The following is a 19,634-nucleotide window of genomic DNA, read 5'->3' on the forward strand; positions in this document are numbered from 1 at the left end:
ATTTAAGATGTGAAGGCCCTAGGGAGCTTTCGGTTAGGTGGATTACATTTATCAATATTACCACTTTACAAATTGAAACTAAGAAATATTTTAAAATATTGATTAATTTTAAAATAATAATAAACCAATACATATTGTACTCAATTGCACAATTGCACTCATCTCACACGCTAGTAAAGTAATGCTGAAAATTCTCCAAGCCAGGTCTCAGCAAAACATGAGCCATGAACTTCCAGATGTTCAAGCTGGTTTTAGAAAAAGCAGAGGAACCAGAGATCAAATTGCCACCTTCTGCTGGATCATCAAAAAAGCAAGAGAGTTCCAGAAAAACATCTATTTCTGCTTTATTGACTATGCCAAAACCTTTCACTGTGTGGATCACAATAAACTGGAAAATTCTGAAAGAAATGGGAATACCAGACCATCTGACCTGTCTCTTGAGAAACCTGTATGCAGGTCAGGAAGCAACAGAACAGGACATAGAGCAACAGATTGGTTCCAAATAGGAAAAGGAGTACATTAAGGCTGTATATTGTCACCCTGTTTATTTAACTTATATGCAGAGTACATCATGAGAAACGCTGGGCTGGAAGAAGCACAACCTGGAATCAAGAATGCCGGGAGAAATATCAATAACCTCAGATATGCAGATGGCACCACCCTTAAGGCAGAAAGTGAAGAAGAACTAAAGAGCCTCTTGAGAGTGAAAAGGTTGGCTTAAAGCTCAACATTCAGAAAACTAAGATCATGGCATCTGGTCCCATCACTTCATGGCAAGTAGATGGGGAAACAGTGGAAACAGTGTCAGACTTTGTTTTTTGGGCTCCAGAATCACTGCAGATGGTGATTGCAGCCATGAAATTAAAAGATGCTTACTCCTTGGAAGGAAAGTTATGACCAACCTAGACAGCATATTAAAAAGCAGAGACATTACTTTGCTAACAAATCCCTCTAGTCAAGGCTATGGTTTTTCCAGTGGTCATGTATGGATGTGAGAATTGGACTATAAAGAAAGCTGAGCACAGAAGAATTGATGCTTTTGAACTATGGTGTTGGAGAAGACTCTTGAGTCCCTTGGACTGCAAAGAGATCCAACCAGTCAATCCTAGTGGAGATCAGTCTTGGGTGTTTATTGGAAGGACTGATGCTGAAGCTGAAACTCCAATACTTTGGCCACCTGATGCGAAGAGTTGACTCATTGGAAAAGGCCCTGATGCTGGGAAAGATTGAGGGCAGTAGGAGAAGGGGGAGACAGAGGATGAAATGGCTGAATGTCATCACTGATTCGATGGACATGGGTTTGGGTGGACTCCCGGAGTTGGTGATGGACAGGGAGGCCTGGCGTGCTGTGGTTCATGGGGTTGCAAAGAGTCAGACACGACTAAGTGACTGAACTGAACTGAATACATGTTGTATTAGATTTCTAGGGTCGCTGTGAAAAATGTGACACAAACTGACTGGCCTTAACCAACAGAAATTCACAGTTCTGGAGGTTAGAAGGCCAAAGTCAAGGTATTCATAGGTCCGTGATCCCTCTGAAGTTTACAGTGAAAGATCTGCTACACCCCCGCTCCTAGCTCCTGGTGGTAGAAGACAATCTGTAGCATTCCTTGGCCTGTAGATGCATGATTCTAATTTCAATTCTGCCTCCTTCCTCACATGGCATTCTCATTTCGGTGTCCAAATTACCCTCTTCTTCTTTTTTTTTTTTTTTAAACATTTATTTATTTGACTGTCTCCAGGTCTCTGTTGTGGCACGTGGGATTTAGTTCCCTGACCAGGGATAGAACCCAGGTCCCCTGCATTGGGAGCTGGGTATCTTACCCACTGGACCACTAGGGAAGTCCCAAATTACCCTCTTCTTATAAGGACATCAGTCATTGGATTAGGATCCACTCTAATCCAGTATGATCTAATTTTAACTTGATTACATCTGCAAAGATCTATTTCCTAAGATCATATTCAAGGTACTGGAGATGAAGACTTGAACTTATCTTGGGACTTCCTTAGAGGACACAGGTTTGATCCCTGGTCGGGGAAGTAAGATCCCACATGTCACAGAGCAGCTGAGCCTGTGTGTCACAGTAGAGTCCGTGAAAGTGAAGGTCACTCAGTTGTGTCTCTTTGGACCCCATGGACTATATATATATATATATATACAGTTCACGGAATTCTCTAGGCCAGAATACTAGAATGGGTAGCCTTTCCCTTCTCCAGGGGATCCTTGCAACCCAGGGGTTGAACCCAGGTCTCCCACATTGCAGGCGGATTCTTTACCAGCTGAGCCACAAGGGAAGCTATGAGAGAGTCCGTGCACCCCAACAATAGATCTCACATGACATAATGAAGAGCCCACAAGCTGCAACTAAGGCCAGTTGCAGTCAAATATTAATAAAATACTTTTAAAAGACTGGAACACCCATGAATGTTAACAGTTTTAATAAAAAGTAACTTGTTTTCCAATACCCCCAAAAAAATTTTTAGTGAGTAGTGTAGCATTATTTTAGTCTTGTGAAATTTTTAAATATCTAACTTTACAAAAGAAAGCTGGACTGCCATATCTGCTTATGCATTTTATCTGTTCTGAAAGGTTAAAAGGGTGTGAAGAAAATCTGGTTGGAAGAAGGAAAAGTGTTTTCCTTTTTAGATAATTGAGGATATTCCTCCTTGATTCAACACCCAAATACCACAAGTGATAGTTTCTTAAACAATGAAATGTTGTTTCTCAAACCATATTAACTTTTCATTCTCGGATTCATTAAAAACCATTGTTTTGTATCCTGGAACAGAAAAAGGACATTAGTGAGAAACGTGCTGAAATCTGAATAAAGTCTGTAATTTAGATAATAGTGTTTCACCAGTGTTTCTTAATTTTGACAAATGATAGGATAGACTGGTTGGATCTCCTTGCAGTTCAAGGGACTCTCAAGAGTCTTCTCCAACACCACAGTTCAAAAGCATCAATTCTTCAGCACTCAACTTTCTTTATAGTCCAATTCTCACATCCATACATAACTACTGGAAAAACCATAGCCTTGACTAGACGGACCTTTGTTGGCAAAGTAACGTCTCTGCTTTTTAATATGCTGTCTAGGTTGGTCATAACTTTCCTTCCAAGGAGTAAGCGTCTTTTAATTTCATGGTTGCAATCACCATCTGCAGTGATTTTGGAGTCCAGAAAAATAAAGTCAGCCACTGTTTCCACTGTTTCCCCATCTATTTGCCAAGAAGTGATGGAACTGGATGCCATGATCTTAGTTTTCTGAATGTTGAGCTTTAAGCCAACTTTTTCACTCTCCTCTTTCACTTTCATCAAGAGGCTTTTTAGTTCTTCACTTTCTGCCATAAGGGTGGTGTCATCTGCATATCTGAGGTTATTGATATTTCTCCTGGCAATCTTGATTCCAGCTTGTGCTTCATCCAGTCCAGCTTTTCTCATGATGTACTCTGCATATAGGTTAAATAAGCAGGGTGACAACATACAGCCTTGACGTACTCCTTTTCCTATTTGGAACCAGTCTGTTGTTCCATGTCCAGTTCTAACTGTTGCTTCCTGACCTGCATACAGATTTCTCCAGAGGCAGGTCAGGTGGTCTGGTATTCCCATCTCTTTCAGAATTTTCCACAGTTTATTGTGATCCACACAGTCAAAGGCTTTGGTAAAGCACTTCTATAAATTTCAAGTTGTTTTACACTAAAAAAGTTTCTTTAAAATGGATGCTCATATTAACACATTTATTAACGTTTTGCAATTTTAAAACTATTTTCACTTATCTTTCTATATCGTAACAAATGAGTTGAAAATAATGGCTAGAATTACCATGTCCACTTTAGTGTGTTAGGCTCTCAGTCATGTCTGACTCTTTGCAATCTTGTGGACTGTAGCCTGCCAGGCTCCTCTGTCCATTGTGATTCTCCAGGAAAGAATACAAGAGTGGGTTGCCATTTCCTCCTCCAGAGAATCTTCCTGATTGAGGAGACTCCATGGGCTCCCAAATAGTCTTACACAACTGAGCAACTGAACAAACATAATAAAGACTCTAATCTTTTCTTTCTGTAACCCCCAGAGCTTACTTTTATCTTACCCTTATCTCATTATATTTAAGTACTCAACTCTCTGTGCCCCACCCTCTCCAAACCCAGTCTGTAAAACAGGCAGGTCTGATTCATTTTTTATGCAGGCAGTTCCTGGCATAGTTCAAGGACTACCAGCTAGTTCATTAAAGTTTGCAAAATGATTCCAAGTGCAGTGCTCTTTTCTGTGTACCAGATTGTAATTTTGAACCACAATTGACCCTTGAAACTCAGGGGTTAAGTTAGGAGCTTTGACCCTCTGCAAAGCAGGAAATCCTCCTGTAATTTAGAGCCAGCCCCACATTAGGTGTACTTGATTCCAAAGTATTCCCTGCTCAGCATTCCTATATTCTACCAACACTGCTTTGGTCCTGCAGTGCTGTGGTGTTTATTATCTTTTTAAAAGTCCAGGTATTTTTGGACCCAAGCAGTTCAACCCCCTATTGTCCAAAGGTCAACTGTATATTAGATTCAGCAGCTGAGGAGAGAGGGAAGTGATGGACTTGGTGGAAGATCCTGTTCTTTGGTGAGAACTGCCATCTTTTAGGGATACTTTCCCAGGCTGAAGCTAGAAGTGAGACATCCAAGGATCACTCTAAAAATAAAGGAGCACCAAGGAGTAAAGTGAGAAGCATTGAGACAGGCATAAAACAATAGACACAGTGCTTCCAAGGGTAGCAGCAGGTCTTCATGCTGCTCCACCTCCAGCTGCGACCCCAGCACTAGCAGCGGCTCAAGGGCCAGGGAAAGTTTCAGCAAGTCAGTCCATCCAGCACCTCCAGCTCCCAGCAGCTCCTGTGCCACTTAAGTCTCTCTCAATGCACATGTACCAAAAGATCGTGTTCCTGCTTCCCATGCAAACCACCTAAAAGAGAGGAAAAATGAAAAAAGCAGAGACCTTTCCTGAAGCCCCACAAAGTGCATATTGGGAAGCTGATGAAGAATGTGATGAAGGATCTTGTCATGGAGATATTCTCCACCTGTGGGGAAATTTAAATGACTGACACTTGGACGAAGAAAGCATCTCGATCTACCGGCAGGCCACATGGTAGAGTTTGAGAATCCCTTTGGAGGTAAGAAGGCCCTGAAGCGTGCGGACAAAGGATACACTGATGATCAGGGGATCACCATCACTGCTGTGCTGGCCCCCTGAGTTAGGCTGCCCCCACCTTCTCCACCCCAGACGGTGGGGATGCCGCCACTGGCCCCCTGGTGGCTCACAGACCACAGAAGCCGCCCCAGCTCCAATTCCTTTGGATAAGCGGGGCCACCCAAGTCCTGCTTCCTGTGACTTATACCCCACGCAACTGGTTTTGTCACTTTTCTAGCGAAGGAGAAGAGATCGGAAAGAAACAGTCTCAGAGGCAGGCTTCTAAGGCAGCAGTTGAGACTTTTCCTGTGAAGGTTGAGTTCTGGCTACAGGAGTGCTGCTGGCTTGGGTTTAGACCTCCAGTTTCCTGGCTAGAAAACTCACACCTTTGCAGATCCTGTGACACAGTCGGTTCAGTGGCAAAGCTAGTGAGGACAAACAGGACTCCAGGTGACAGTGTGGCCCCTGCCTGTGTGTGCGTGCTAAGTCGCCTCAGTTGTGTCCAACTCTTTGCAACCCCGTGGACTGTAGGCCTCCAGGCTCCTCTGTCCATGGGACTCTCCAGGCAAGAATAGCGGAGTGGGTTACCATGCCCTCCTCCAGGCGGGGTGTACATTTTCCCTTCCCATAGATGACCTGCGGCCAGACTAGGGGCCTGGTCATACTTTTGCTTGTTACCCTGAGAGATCCTTCAGGAAAAGGAGGGGAGCTTTAGTGTAGCTCCTTTTTCTGTTCAGCCTGGCCCCTGCTGCCCTCGGGTCAAACATTCAAAGAAAAGCCTCCCTCTCTCTGTTACCGCATTAGTGGGTTCTGTTTTTACATGTATTCGCGCAGTTATATGCACATCTTAAAATTCCCTTTCTCTCTCTGAAATCAGTGAACAGGTCGCGAGCCAGCTCTGTAGAATTCTTACGGACACCGCTGCAGCTGATGTACACGGTGGGCCTGCAGGTTACCTTGGCAGCGTGTACATTCTTTTGGCTTTTATTGTACAGTCAGTACAATAGGAGAGAGGGACTGGAGGCTGAATTAATTACCAACGGCAAATGATTTAATCAACCATGGCTAAGTGATGAAACTTTCAGAAAAACCCGTGAGCAGTGGGATTTGGAGAGCTTCTGGGTCAAGGTGCTGTGAAAGGGACGGTGGGTGTGACATGCTGGGAGAGAGCAGGGAAACTCAGTCCCTGCTCCCCCATACTTTGCCCTGTGCATCTCTTTCATCTGGCTGTTCCAGAGTTGTATCCTTCATGATAAATGAATAAATGTAAATAAAGTGTCTCCCTGAGTTGTATGAGCCGTTCAAATGCATTATCAAACCTAAAGAGGTTGTGGGAACCTCTGATTTGTAATTGGCTGGGCGAAAGTGTGGGTGGTCCGAGTACCCTGTTTGTTGCTGACGCCTAAAGTGAGGGCAGGGGAGCTTGGGGGAGAATGAATACATGTATGTGTATGGTTGAGTCCCTTTGCTGTCCACCTGAAATTATCACATCATTGTTAATCGGCCATGTGCCAATGCAAAATTAAAAGTTTAAAAAAAAGAAGAACATGATTAAAAACTAAAGTGAGGGCAGACTTATGGGACTGGGTGTTTTAACTTCTGAAGTAGTCCATGTTAGAACTGAACTGAATTGTTGGACACCCAGGTGGTGTAGGAGAGTCAGGAAATAGAATTGGTGGGTGGTGTTAGAAAACACTCCAGATCTACATCAAAATCTGTTCCAAATAGTCATCTGTAAATGCTGTTCTGTAACGAAATTTTACATATTTCAACTTTAAAAGCAACTTTTCATGCAGATACATGCTGCCAAACAACTGATATCCATTTAAAGCAAATGCTTTTAATTAAACATATTCATCATCCTTAGAAGCCATTTATAGCATTTGATTAGATTCTACTCTCTGGATGTCTGCCTTTTAGCAATAGTACAAAGTGGTGAAAGAACCACATATGGTCTCTGTCACGAGTACTCAACTCTACCATTGTAGTGCAAAGGCAGCCACAGACAGTACATAAATGAATGAGTATGCGGCAGCCCAATAAAACTTATTTATGGAACTGGAATTTAAATTTCATATAGTTTTTATGTACCACAAAAACGTCTTCCCTTTACTTTTTAATAGTAAAAGATATAATAACAAGTTAAGAGGAAAATTAAGATTCAGGCCTTTAGGCTGAAAGATCTAACTAGAAAAGGTGTTGAGGCCAGAAGGAGCTAGATTTTTATTCTGAAAAGCTGCTCAATTATACAATTGACTTTATGGCTTTGGTTTTCTTGGAGGAGGAACCTCAACAAGATGTCTAAGGTCCAACGTTTTTAAAGCTTGCATCAAATATATTCTAGACTTCTAAATTTTGTGCAATATGCTATTATTACACTGATGGAGGTCAAATTCCAAGCCAATAGCTATTGACCCCAGCCATTATCATATTTAAAGGTGAATTTATGGCTTTTCAGCCTTCTGGCTAAGATCAAGTGTAGTATCTGTTCTTATCAATTTAATATCTGATACATCCTCTATCCGAGAACAATGTATTAAATGGATTTTTGAAGCAGAGAGTTGGAATAGGAACTTGCTCTGTTCACAACCTGATATTGCAGTACTTCCAGAAACGGTGCACCCCCCTCGGGGACAATTTCTGGAGTACCAAAAGGCAGAAACTGGCCCTTTCCTGTCCTGGAGTGGGGTTTTCATTGTAAGCTGTCTGCGAGCTAGCTCAGGAAGTTGATTTTCTCAGGTTTCCCTGCATTACTAGTAAGCGTTCCTGACAGTTGCGGGAAGACAAGGGAATAACTGAGTCTGGTGGAGTGGGGGATGGGTGGGGGGAGGGGGAGGAAAGTGAATGGAGAGTTTAAAAGTTAGGCTTATTAAGTCTACAGGTCTAATATACAACATGATGACTACAGTTCCTAACATTGTATCAAGGCTTCCCTGGTGATCCAGTGGCCAAGACTCGGCTCTCAAAGCAGGGAGCCCGGGTTCAATCCCCGGTCAGGGAACTACATCCCATATGCCACAACTAAGAGTTCCCATGCTGCAACTAAAATCCCTGCATGGACAATCTTTAGAGTCGCCGGGGTTTCCTGCGCCAACACTGCTTGAAGGGAACCCGGTAGCGCCTTCCCCGCCTGCTGGTCCCTGCCCCGGCCGGCCACTCAGAGCCAGCCCTCCTCGCCACCTGAGAGCGCCCTCCAGCCGGCCCAAGGTCCCCGCCGCTGCTCCAGGGCCGCAGAGCTGCCGCCACTGCCGCCGCTCCTCAGCCGCCTGCGAAGGCGACCGCATCCCCGCCGCGGGTGCGCCAGAACTACCACCAGGACTCGGAGGCCGCCATCAACCGCGGCCAACGTGGAGCTCTTCGCCTCCTAGGTCTACCTGTGCATGTCATACTATCTTGACCGCGATGATGTGGTTTTGAAGAACTTTGCCAAATACTTTCTTCACTGATCTCATGAGGAGAGGGAATATGCTGAGAAACTGATGAAGCTGCAGATCCGACGAGGTGGCCGAATCTTCCTTCAGGATATCAAGAAACCAGACCGTGATGACTGGGAGAAGGGGTTGAATGCAATGGAATGTGCACCATGCTTGGAAAGAAGTGTGAATCAGTCACTACTGGAACTGCACAAACTGGCCACTGAAAAAAATGACCCCCATCTGTGTGATTCCACTGATGCTCATTATCTGAAGGGGCAGGTGGAAGCCATCAAAGAATTGGGTGACCACAAAACCAATCTTCGCAAGATGGGGGCCCCTGGATCTGGCATGGCAGAGTACCTCTTTGACAAGCACACCCTGGGATGCAGTGAGAGCTAAGCCTCAGACTGGCTCCCCGTAGCCACAGGGGTGAATTCCCTGGTCACCAAGGCAGTACATGCATATTTGGGTTATATTCATCGTTTCTATTAGTTGTACCAAAACATCTACTTAAGTTCTTTCTTTAGTACCATTCCTTCAAATAAACTAATTTGGTACCAAAACAAACAAAAAATCCTGCTTGCCACAGCTAAGACCTGGCACAAAAAAATAAGACCAGCCAAAAAAAAAAAAGAATATTAAAAAAAAAAAACAACACTATCAAACACTGGAAATTTGCTAAGAGCATAAATTTTAAGTACTATCATCATTAAAAAAAATATGGTAACTATGTGAGGAAAAACTATGTTAATTAACTTGACTGCAGTGTCATTTTGCTATGCTTATGTATATCAAACCATCATACTGTATACCTTAAATATATACAATTTTATTTTTTTAAAATATCCAAAGACCCAAAAAAAAAAAAGGAACACAAAAGAGGGAAAAATTGTAAAAGCCAGTCAGTATTCTGTAATAACCCACATGGGAGAAGAATCTAAGAATATGTGTAACTGAATCACTTTGCTGTTTACCTGAAACTACCACAATGTTGTAAATCAACTATACTCCAATATAAAATAAAAATCAAGTTAAAATTTTAAAATGTAAAACTACTCTTACACTGCACCTGTACAAAATAAGTGGTGGACAGGATTTGATCCACAGGTTACAGTTAGCCAAGTCCTGATCAAGATAATCCATAAATCCCTTCTGTATAGGCAAATCTTTTTTTTTTTAATATTATTTATATATTTATTTATTTTTGGTTTGCACTAAGTCTTCTTTGCTTTGTGTGGGCTTTCTCTAGCTGCAGCATGGGCTTCTCACTTTGGTGGCTTCTCTTGTTACAGAGCACAGATTCTAGACACATGGGCTTCAGTAGTCACAGCATGCAGGCTCAGTAGTTGTGGGCACACAGGCTTAGTTGCTCCACAGCATGTGGAATCTTCCTGGATTAGGAATTGAAACCATGTCCCCTGCATTGGCAGGCAGATTCTTATCCACTGTACTACCAGGGAAGTCCTCGATAGGCAAATTTTGATGGAAAGACAGGTTTGGTCATCATAGACTCAAGAGCAATGTAGAGTTAAGAGTTAGGAGGTATCTTCATGCCTGTGTACTTTATGGTTGACAGATATGTCTATCACAACTTTGAGATGTTCATATTCAAAAATACTCTCATTGCAAGAAATACTAGTAGGAATTCCCTGGTTGGTGGTTAGGATTTTGCACTGCCACTGCAGGAGACACAGGTTCTATCCCCGACCTGCCCTATAGCACGCCCCACCCCCTCCAACACACACAAAAAACCCAAACTAATGCTGCTATGAACATTTGGTTCATGTTTTTTGGTGCACCAGTTACTGTTGGGTATATACATAGGAGTAAAATGCCTGGGTGAGAGATATGTTCATGTTCAACCATACTACGTACTGGCAAACAGATTTCCAAAATGGTTGTGCTAATTTATATTACTACTGTATAAAAGTTCTCATTAATCCCCATCCTCATCAATAATTTTGAAAGTGTCAGGCCTTTTTGTAGCCACACTGATGGGTTATAGTGGTTTCAACTTGTATTTTCTTGACTTCTTTCTTTCTTTTTCTGCCATGCCACAAAGCTCTTGAGATCTTAGTTCCCCAACCAGGGATCAACCAGTAACCCCTGCAGTGGAAACCTGGAGTCCTAGCCACTAAATTACCTGGGAATTCCCATGCTTTCCCCTAATTTCTAATGAGGTTGAACCTGATTTTCATGTTTATTCCTCACATTTTGATTCTCTCTGATTTAACACTCAGTCAATTCTTAAAAATTTCTCTGACTTAATTACACACTAAGGATACTAAGAAGATGAGGCAAAGTGTCTATACCCACACTTCTATCTCAACCCCTATCAGTTATTCTAGGGAGAAATTTAGAACTTGATTTTTTTTCTTTATCTTACTTTGAACAGATATTAGATCAGCAAGTCCTGTTTCCAACATGAATCTTAAGTCACTCTTCAGTCAGTCTTAAGCCTCCTGCCATATGTGCTGCCAACTGCCACAACTTGAATCCAGACCAATGTTTCATTCCTGGACTGCCACAATCACTTCTTTTTATCACCTTTTGGCTTTTGCCACCACTCATCTCCCTTTATTTTCCATGTTGCAGCAATTGTTTTCAATGATAGAAACATTTTGGTGGCTTCCTATTACTCTGAGAATAAAATTCAAGCCCTACCAATTATAGCTTCCCTGGTGGTTCAGATGGAAAAGAATCTGCCTGCAATGCAGGAGACTCAGGTTCAATCCCTGGGTCAGGAAGAGCCCCTGGAAAAAGGAATGGCAACTCATTCTAGTATTCTTGCCTGGAGAATTCCATGGACAGAGGAGCCTGGACGGCTACAGTCCATGGGGTCACAACAGGTCAGACCTGACTGAACAACTAACACTTTCACTTTCACCACCTCTGGAAGCTGCAGGTTTGTCTTAGGCTATCTCTCCAATCTCTCCAACTTTGTTTATTGTGTCCTAGCTACAGTCCTCTCACCAGGCCTTGGTAAAAACACACCCTCTTCACTCATCTTCTTTCAATCCTTAACACCAAACTTCTTTCATTTTAACGAAATACTTGTCCCAGAGCCTGTTTCTTCTCATCCTTTAATTCTCAGTTAAATTTTACCTTCTTTATTTGTTTCCTTCATAACATTTATCAATAATCTGTAGTTACTGAGTTTGCTCTTTGTTAGTTCCTTCTAATAATAATTACTATAATAGTAATGAAACAGGAGGGAAGGAAGGCAGGGCATAACATTTAAAAGAATGATATAGCCCAAGGACATGACATAAGCTGATTAGAACAAAATAGGTTCAAGAAGGCAGATGAGTCATCTTCCACTAAACCTTGAGCTGCAGCATAGGCTCATGGAAACCCATCAGCAAGCTAAATGAAATATCCACAGGCACCATGACAGTTCCCAGGTGGACCCGTAAATGAAACAGGAGGGAAGAGGGCAGGGCACAGCATTCGAAAAAATGACACAGCCTGAGGACACAACATAAACCAATTAAAATTAAATGATGCTGAAGCTGAAGCTCCAATACCTTTGGCCACCTAATGCAGAAGAACTGACTCATTGGAAAAAACCCTGATGCTGGGAAAGATTGAAGGCAGGAGGAGAAGTGGATGACAGGATGAGATGGTTGGATGGCATCACCAACTCAATGGACAGGAGTTTGAGCAAACTCTGGAGTTGGTGAAGGACAGGGGTGCCTGGTGTGCTGCAGTCCATGGGGTTGCAAAGAGTCAGACTCGACAGAATGACTGAATAACAACTGTTAGGAAGTGGCAGAGCTGCTATTTGAACCCAGATGACTGACCAACAACAATCTAGTTATGGGCTTTCCAGGGGTGCTAGTTGTAAAGAAACCGACTGCCAATACAGGAGATGGAGGAGACACAGGTTCCATCCCTGGGTTGAGAAGATCCCCTGGAGGAGGGCATGGCAACCCACTGCAGTATTCTTGCCTGGAGAATCCCATGGAAAGAGGAGCCTGGTGGGCTACAGTCCACAGGGTCATAAATAGTCAGACATGACTGAAGCAACTGAGCAGGCAATCTAGTTTCATTTTAACCAGCGCCACTGTCGTTTTCTTTTTTTTTTAACTTTAGGTTACAATCTGTATGTACCTGTGTCAAGAAATTTAGGGCTTCTTGAAAAAATTAAAATGGAATAGAATAAATCCTTACTCAGTAAGGATAAGTACAGGTTTTGAAGCTTTTGACTCAATTATACACACACACACATACACACACACACTCACACACACACACACATATATAGTCACAAGCTGTGAAAGCTACTGTACTATGTATTCTGCCTTTCTGTATAAGTTTCAGAACTGACCGGTGACCAGGTTCACCAGGGTATTCCCAGGGTCTAGCCCAGCCACTGGACCACAGTAAGCACCCAGTGTATATTTATTAATTTGCCAATAATAAACTATGATAAATATTAAGAAGGTGATAAAAACTTTTCCTTAATTTCTCTACAAAGTTTACTTCTCCTTACGCCAACCACTGATTTGAACTTGAATTTGTGCCAGTATTCATAAAGCTATACTAATATTAAATCTAACTGGACAGTATGAAGAATTCAGAAGGGTTATTAATCTGTTGTATACCCTACTATTTGAAAATCTGTTCTTTGAAAACTGGAAGAGAAAAAGGTATGCTTCCTTGAGCTTATACTTCTAAAACACTTTTTAAAAGATTAAATATTATTTAACTATTATTTGTGTTATTTCAAGTTATTGTAAAAGCATAAAGAGTAAATAGTGTGGCAGGAAAGGCAGACAGTTGCTGAGTGTCAACCCTAGGCATTACTGATTGAGAGTTTTCAAGCAAGACACTTAAACTTTTGAAAGTTCGTATTTTGTTCAGTTCAGTCACTCAGTCATGTTTGACTCTTTGTGACCCCATGAACTGCAGCACACCAGGCTTCCCTGTCCATCACCAACTCCAGAGCTTGCTTAAACTCCTGTCCATTGAGTTGGTGATGCCATCCAACCATCTCATCCTCTGTCATCCACTTCTCCTCCTGCCTTCAATCTTTCCCAGCATCAGGGTCTTTTCCAATGAGTCAGTTCTTCACATCAGGTGGCCAAAGTATTGGAGTTTCAGCTTCAGCATCAGTCCTTCCAATGAACACCCAGGACTGATTTTCTTTAGGATTGACTGGTTTGATTCAAGTCTTTAGGATTGACTGGTTTGATGCAGTCCAAGGGACTCTTACGAAGTCTTCTCCAACACCACAGTTCAAAAGCATCAATTCTTCAATGCTCAGAGAGTCCAACTCTCACATCCATACATGACTACTGGAAAATAGCTTTGACTAGACGGGCCTTTGTCAGCAAAGTAATGTCTCTGCTTTTTAATATGCTGTCTAAGTTTGTCATAGCTTTTCTTCCCAGGAGCAAGCATCTTTTAATTTCATGGCTGTAGTCACCATCTGCAGTGATTTTGGAGCCCAAGAAAATAAAGCCTGTCACTGTTTACAGTGTTCCCCCATGTATTTGTCATGAAGTGATGGGGCTGAATGCCATTATCTTCATATTTTGAATGCTGAGTTTTAAGCCAGTTTTTTCACTCTCCTCTTTCACTTTCATTAAACTGGTGTATTAAAACCCACCTAAAAGTAGAGAGATCTACCTTCTTAGGAATGGCAGTCTGGCTGAAAGGTAGCCTAGTTTTGTTTTGAAGCTCTGATAAGCACAGTGTTTTAACCTATTTATATGATACAGATAAGGTGGGAAAAAAAGGAGCAAATTTTTCAAAGGTGCTTTTATTCTCATTTTATCTAACATTGAATACCTCAGTTGTATTAATTGAAGGGAAGGAGCAAAGGACATTAGCATTGACCCTACATTGAAGGTTAGAGATAAGTGGAAGCATATACTACTTACCTTAGAATTAGCTCATTATTAAAGCAATTATTATGATAAACAGAGTCTAAGGCTCTGCAATAGGAGGTAATCATGGCTCAGTATATCTAGTTTAAAAATCTTTAAAAAATTGTTATTTTATGAGTAGTTAAAAAAAATAACTCGGGACTTCCCCGGTGGTCCAGCAGTTAAGAATCTGCTTGCCAGTGCAGGGGACATGGGTTTCATTCCTTGTCTGGGAAGATCCCACAAACAGAGGGGCAACTAAGCCTGTGCATGACAACTACTGAAACCCACCTGTCTTAAATCCTGTGCTCCGCAACGAGACAAGCCAACACAGCGAGAAGCTGGTGCACCACAACTAGAGAGCAGCTCCCACTCACCACAGCTAGAGAAAGCCTGCACACAACAACGAAGACTTAGCACAGCCAAAAATATATGAATTAAAATAAAAACAAAAAACACCTCTAGGGGACTTCCCTGGTGATCCAGTGGTTAAGAACACCCCTGCCAACACAGGAGATAGTTTCTATCCCTGGTCTGGAAGGATCCCACAGGCCATGGAGCAACTAAGCCATGCACCACTGCTACTGAAGTCTGTGTGGTTAGAGCCTGTGCTCCACAACAAGAGAAGCCCCCAATCTCTGCAACTAGAGAAGCCCTCTCTCATTGATGAAGACCCAGCATAACCAAAAAAAAAAAAAGTTCTAAAAAAAAAAAAAATCTCTGGGCTCAGTTTTATCTTCTCCTTGAACTTTAGGACTTTAGAAAGTCCCTTGAAGATATATATTAACATATTCTAAACAGGAAAAACAAGATTCACCTCTTAGAGGTTCATTTGAACATGTGATCATCAAATTTGTATAATTACTTTAGATATTCCATTACTTCTGAGCCTTAGAGACCCATTCTTTCTTTTTTGAAAAGATAATCCTGTACCTCTGTTCTAGATTCCAGTTTCCTATTAAAAAAAAAAAAAAAAAAGATCAGACTCCTAACCTTGGTAATGCAGTAAAATTAATGCTTGGTTAAGCATATGCATTTAGAAGCATAAAAATAGGTAGTACTATTGAGCTAAGCTCTTGGTAAGCATTTTATACATATTATCTTATGTAATCTTCACAGTAATTATATTAAGTAAGTCTAAGTGGAGGGAGAGAGGCTGTCCAGTTAAAAGATTGTAACAGCATGTTGTTCAGTCACTAAGTCATGTCCTACTCTTTGCGACCCAATGGACTGCAGCACGTCAGGCTTCCCTGTCCTTCACTATCTGTCAGGGTTCTCTCAAACTCATGTCCATCAAGACTGTGATGCCATCCAACCATCTCATCTTCTGCTGTTCCCTTCTCTTCTTGCCTTCAATCTTTCCCAGCATCAGGGTCTTTTCCAATGAGTGGACACTTAGTATCAGGTGGCCAAAGTATTGGAGCTTCAGCATTACTCTTTTCAATGTAACAGTGTTACAGAAGCATAAAGGCAGTTAGAGTAGGGTGGTGGCAGTGGAGAAAGTAAGACTTTGTGATAGACACTTAGGAGGTATAATCAACTGGTCTTGGTGAGTGTCTAGAACACTGCTTGGCAGATGCTTGAGTGATATTTGTAAATTAATAGATTATGGAGGGTGAGGGTTAAGGGAGTGAAAGGGTCACTCCTAGGTTATATGGTGGTACACTCACTAAGACAGGGAAAAGGGAAGGAAACCTGGTTAAAGGACGTACCTCTCTCACATTCCTATCGGTAGCTGGTTTTCCCATGTCCATTGCCTTGATGGCAGTATTTTGAACCAAATAACTTGTTTCTCCAGGCCAGATAGGCAGCCTACCCTAGGGCAAATAATTCATGGGATGGCTAATGATCTGTGTGATCGGGGTACAAAAAAATAAATTAAACCGAGTCTTTTTTCCTTAATTTTGAACTAAGAAGCAGAGGCAGAAACTAGCAGGGGACAGGCCAAATGACGTAACCTAGGAGGTTCAGCAGTGGCAAATGAGGTCAGGCAGGTTCCCATCAGATATCAGGTGGAAAGCGCAAACTGAATAATTTGAAGAGAATTATTAAATTATTTGAGGGCTGCCAACAAATGGCTCAGTAGTAAAGAATCTATCTGCCAATGCAGGAGCCCCAAGAGGCTTAATCCCTGGGTCGGAAAGATCCCCTGGAAGAGGAAATGGCAAATCACTCTAGTATTCTTGCCTGGAGAATCCCAGGGACTGACGAAGCCTGGTGGGTTACAGTCCACAGTGCCCCAAAGAGTCAAACACGACTAAGCCACACATTCCTTAAATTACTGACAGAGGTGCAGGCAAGAGTCGGGGAAACCACCAGGGATGGTGCACGACCTCAAGGGCTAGCAGTGATCATTACACTTAGGCCTCTGGAGGCAAAGGGAATGCTTAGAGTCTGCAGTCAACCCTTGTATCCATCTTGGGGAATAAGGACTATGACCCCACTATCTTCTGGCCTTGAATCTCCAGCAGATACTTTCCACTACCTGAATCCACAGAGATACCAAGCAGGACACGGGATTATCACAGGTGTAATCCAGGTGAGTCAGCCCTCCCTGGCACAAGAGCAGGGAAGGGGCGGAGAACAGATAAGGAGGGGCAAATAGGAGATAGGTGAGGTTGTTTCCAACATCAGTTACCTGGAAGGCAGGAGTTAGTAACACATGTTTGAAAGAGGACAACAAATAGCCAGCTCCCTTCACCGACATTAGTGGTAATGCACTAGAGTGAAGATACCCTATCATCTTGAGTTCTTTGCAGAACCCTACAGTTCTCTCCTTGCAAGTACAACTTATTCCCAAGAAAGTCCTTTTGTGTTCCTTCAATGAAGCATTATGATTTTTCACTTCAGAAACAACAACAACAAAACAGCAAACAAACAAAACCACCAATCATGGTTAAGTAGCCCATATGAATCTAACTTCAGGAACCACTCCACATACTCTTCTGATCAACTGAATCCACATCTTTAATTCACTGTATTTAAATAAATGGTAAAACAGCTGAGAAAAGAGATGCTAAAGGCAAAGGACAAAAGGAAAGATAAATCCATCTGAATGCAGAGTTCCAAAGAACAGTAAGGAGAGAGAAAGCCCTCTCAATGCAAAGAAATAGAGGAAAACAATAGAATGTAAGACTAGAGATCTCTTCAAGAAAATTAGAGATACCACAGGAAAATTTCATGTAAAACGGGCACTGTAAAGAACAGAAATGGTATGGATCGAACAGAAGCAAAAGATATTAAGATGTGGCAAGAATACACAGAAGAACTATACAAAAAAGATCTTAATGACCCAGATCACTCACCTAGAGCAAGACACCCTGGAATGTGAAGTCAAGTAGACCTTAGGAGGCATCACTATGAACAAAGCTAGTGGAGGTGATGAAATTCCAGTTGACCTATTTCAAATCCTAAAAGATGATGCTATGAAAGTACTGCACTCAAAAAAATTAAAAAAAAAAAGAAAGAAAAGAAAGTACTGCACTCAATGTGCCAGCAAATTTGGAAAACTCAACAGTGGTCACAGGATTGGAAAAGGTCAGTTTTCATTCCAATCCCAAAGAAAGGCAATGCTAAAGACTGTTCAAACTACACAATTGCATTCATCTCACACATTATTAAAGCAATGCTCAAAATTCTGTAAGCAAGTCTTCAACAGAATATGAACCAAGAAATTCCAGATGTTCAAGCTGGAAATAGAAAAGGCAGAGGAACCAGAGATCAAATTGCCAATATCTGCTGGATCATCGAAAAAGCAAGAGAGTTTCAGAAAAACATCTACTTCTGCTTTATTAACTACACCAAAGCCTTTGACTGTGTGGATCATGACAAGCTGTGGAAAATTCTAAAAGAGATGGGAATACCAGACCACCTTACCTGCCTCATGAGAAATCTGTATGCAGGTCAGTTCCAAAATTAGAACTGGACATGGAACAATGGACTGGCTCCAAACTGGGAAAGGAGTACTCCAAGGCTGTATATTGTCACCCTGTTTATTTAACTTATATGCAGAGTACATCATGTGAGTACATGCCAGCTGGATGAAGCCCAAGCTGGAATCAAGATTGCCAGGAGAAATATCAATAACGTCAGAAATGCAGATGATACCAGCCTTACAGCAGAAAGCAAAGAGAAACTAAAGAGTCTCTTGATGAAAGTGAAAGAGGAGAGTGAGGAAGTTGGGTTAAAACTCAACATTCAAAAAACGAAGCTCATGGCATCCAGTCCCATCACTTCTTGGCAAATAGATGGTGAAACAATGGAAACCATGACAGACTTTATATTCTTGGGCTTCAAAATCATTGCAGATGGTGACTGCAGCCATGAAATTAAAGGACGCTTGCTCCTGGAAAGAAAAGCTATGACAAATCTAGACAGCATATTAAAAAACAGAGACATTACTTTCCTGACAAAGGTCCGTCTAGTCAAAGCTATGGTTTTTCCAGTAGTCATGTATGGATGTGAGAGTTCAACCATAAAGAAGGGTGAGTGCCAAAGAACTGATGCTTTCAAACTGTGGTTGGAGAAGACTTGAGAGTCCCTTGGACTGAAAGGAGATCAAACCAGTCAATCCTCAAGGAAATCAGTCCTGGGTGTTCATTGGAAGGACTGATGCTGAAGCTGAAACTCCAATACTTTGGCCACCTGATGTGAAGAACTGACTTATTGGAAAAGACCTTGATGCTGGGAAAGAATGAAGGCATGAGGAGAAGGGATGACAGAGGATGAGACAGTTGGATGGCATCATCGACTCGATGGTCATGAGTTTGAGCAAACTCTCAGAGTTGGTAAAGGCCAGGGAAGCCTGGTGTGTGGTAGTCCATGGGGCTGCAAAGAGTCAGACACGAATGAGCGACTGAACTGAGAACACATATCATTTTAATAGGCTTTTGTAAAAGAGACTGAAGAATTACCTGGGAAAATTCCAAAAGGCTGATTATCACAGGAAGATCACCTAGTTGATAAGTAAAAACATAAGGCTTCACCAATAAGAGAGTAAGTGAAGATGGTACATGCTAAGTTGCTTCTGTCCTGCCGACTCTTTGTGACCCTATTGAGTGTAGCCTGCCAGGCTCCTCTGTCCATGGGATTCTCCAGGCAAGAATACTGAAGTGGATTGCTATTTCCTCCTCCAGGGGATCCTCCTGACCCAGGGATCCAACCTCTATCTCTCTCTTACAT

At 42.1% G+C, this 19,634-nt stretch overlaps 2 pseudogenes; both read left to right on the forward strand.

Annotated features, from left to right (window-relative positions):
• Positions 1-5,119: 5,119 nt before the first annotated feature.
• On the forward strand, positions 5,120-9,053 carry LOC136145484 (ferritin heavy chain-like; annotated as a pseudogene).
• On the forward strand, positions 7,611-7,791 carry LOC136146215 (U2 spliceosomal RNA; annotated as a pseudogene).
• Positions 9,054-19,634: the final 10,581 nt, after the last annotated feature.

The sequence above is a fragment of the Muntiacus reevesi genome, chromosome 13, assembly GCF_963930625.1.
Source record: "Muntiacus reevesi chromosome 13, mMunRee1.1, whole genome shotgun sequence".
In the NCBI taxonomy this organism is placed as follows: domain Eukaryota; kingdom Metazoa; phylum Chordata; class Mammalia; order Artiodactyla; family Cervidae; genus Muntiacus; species Muntiacus reevesi.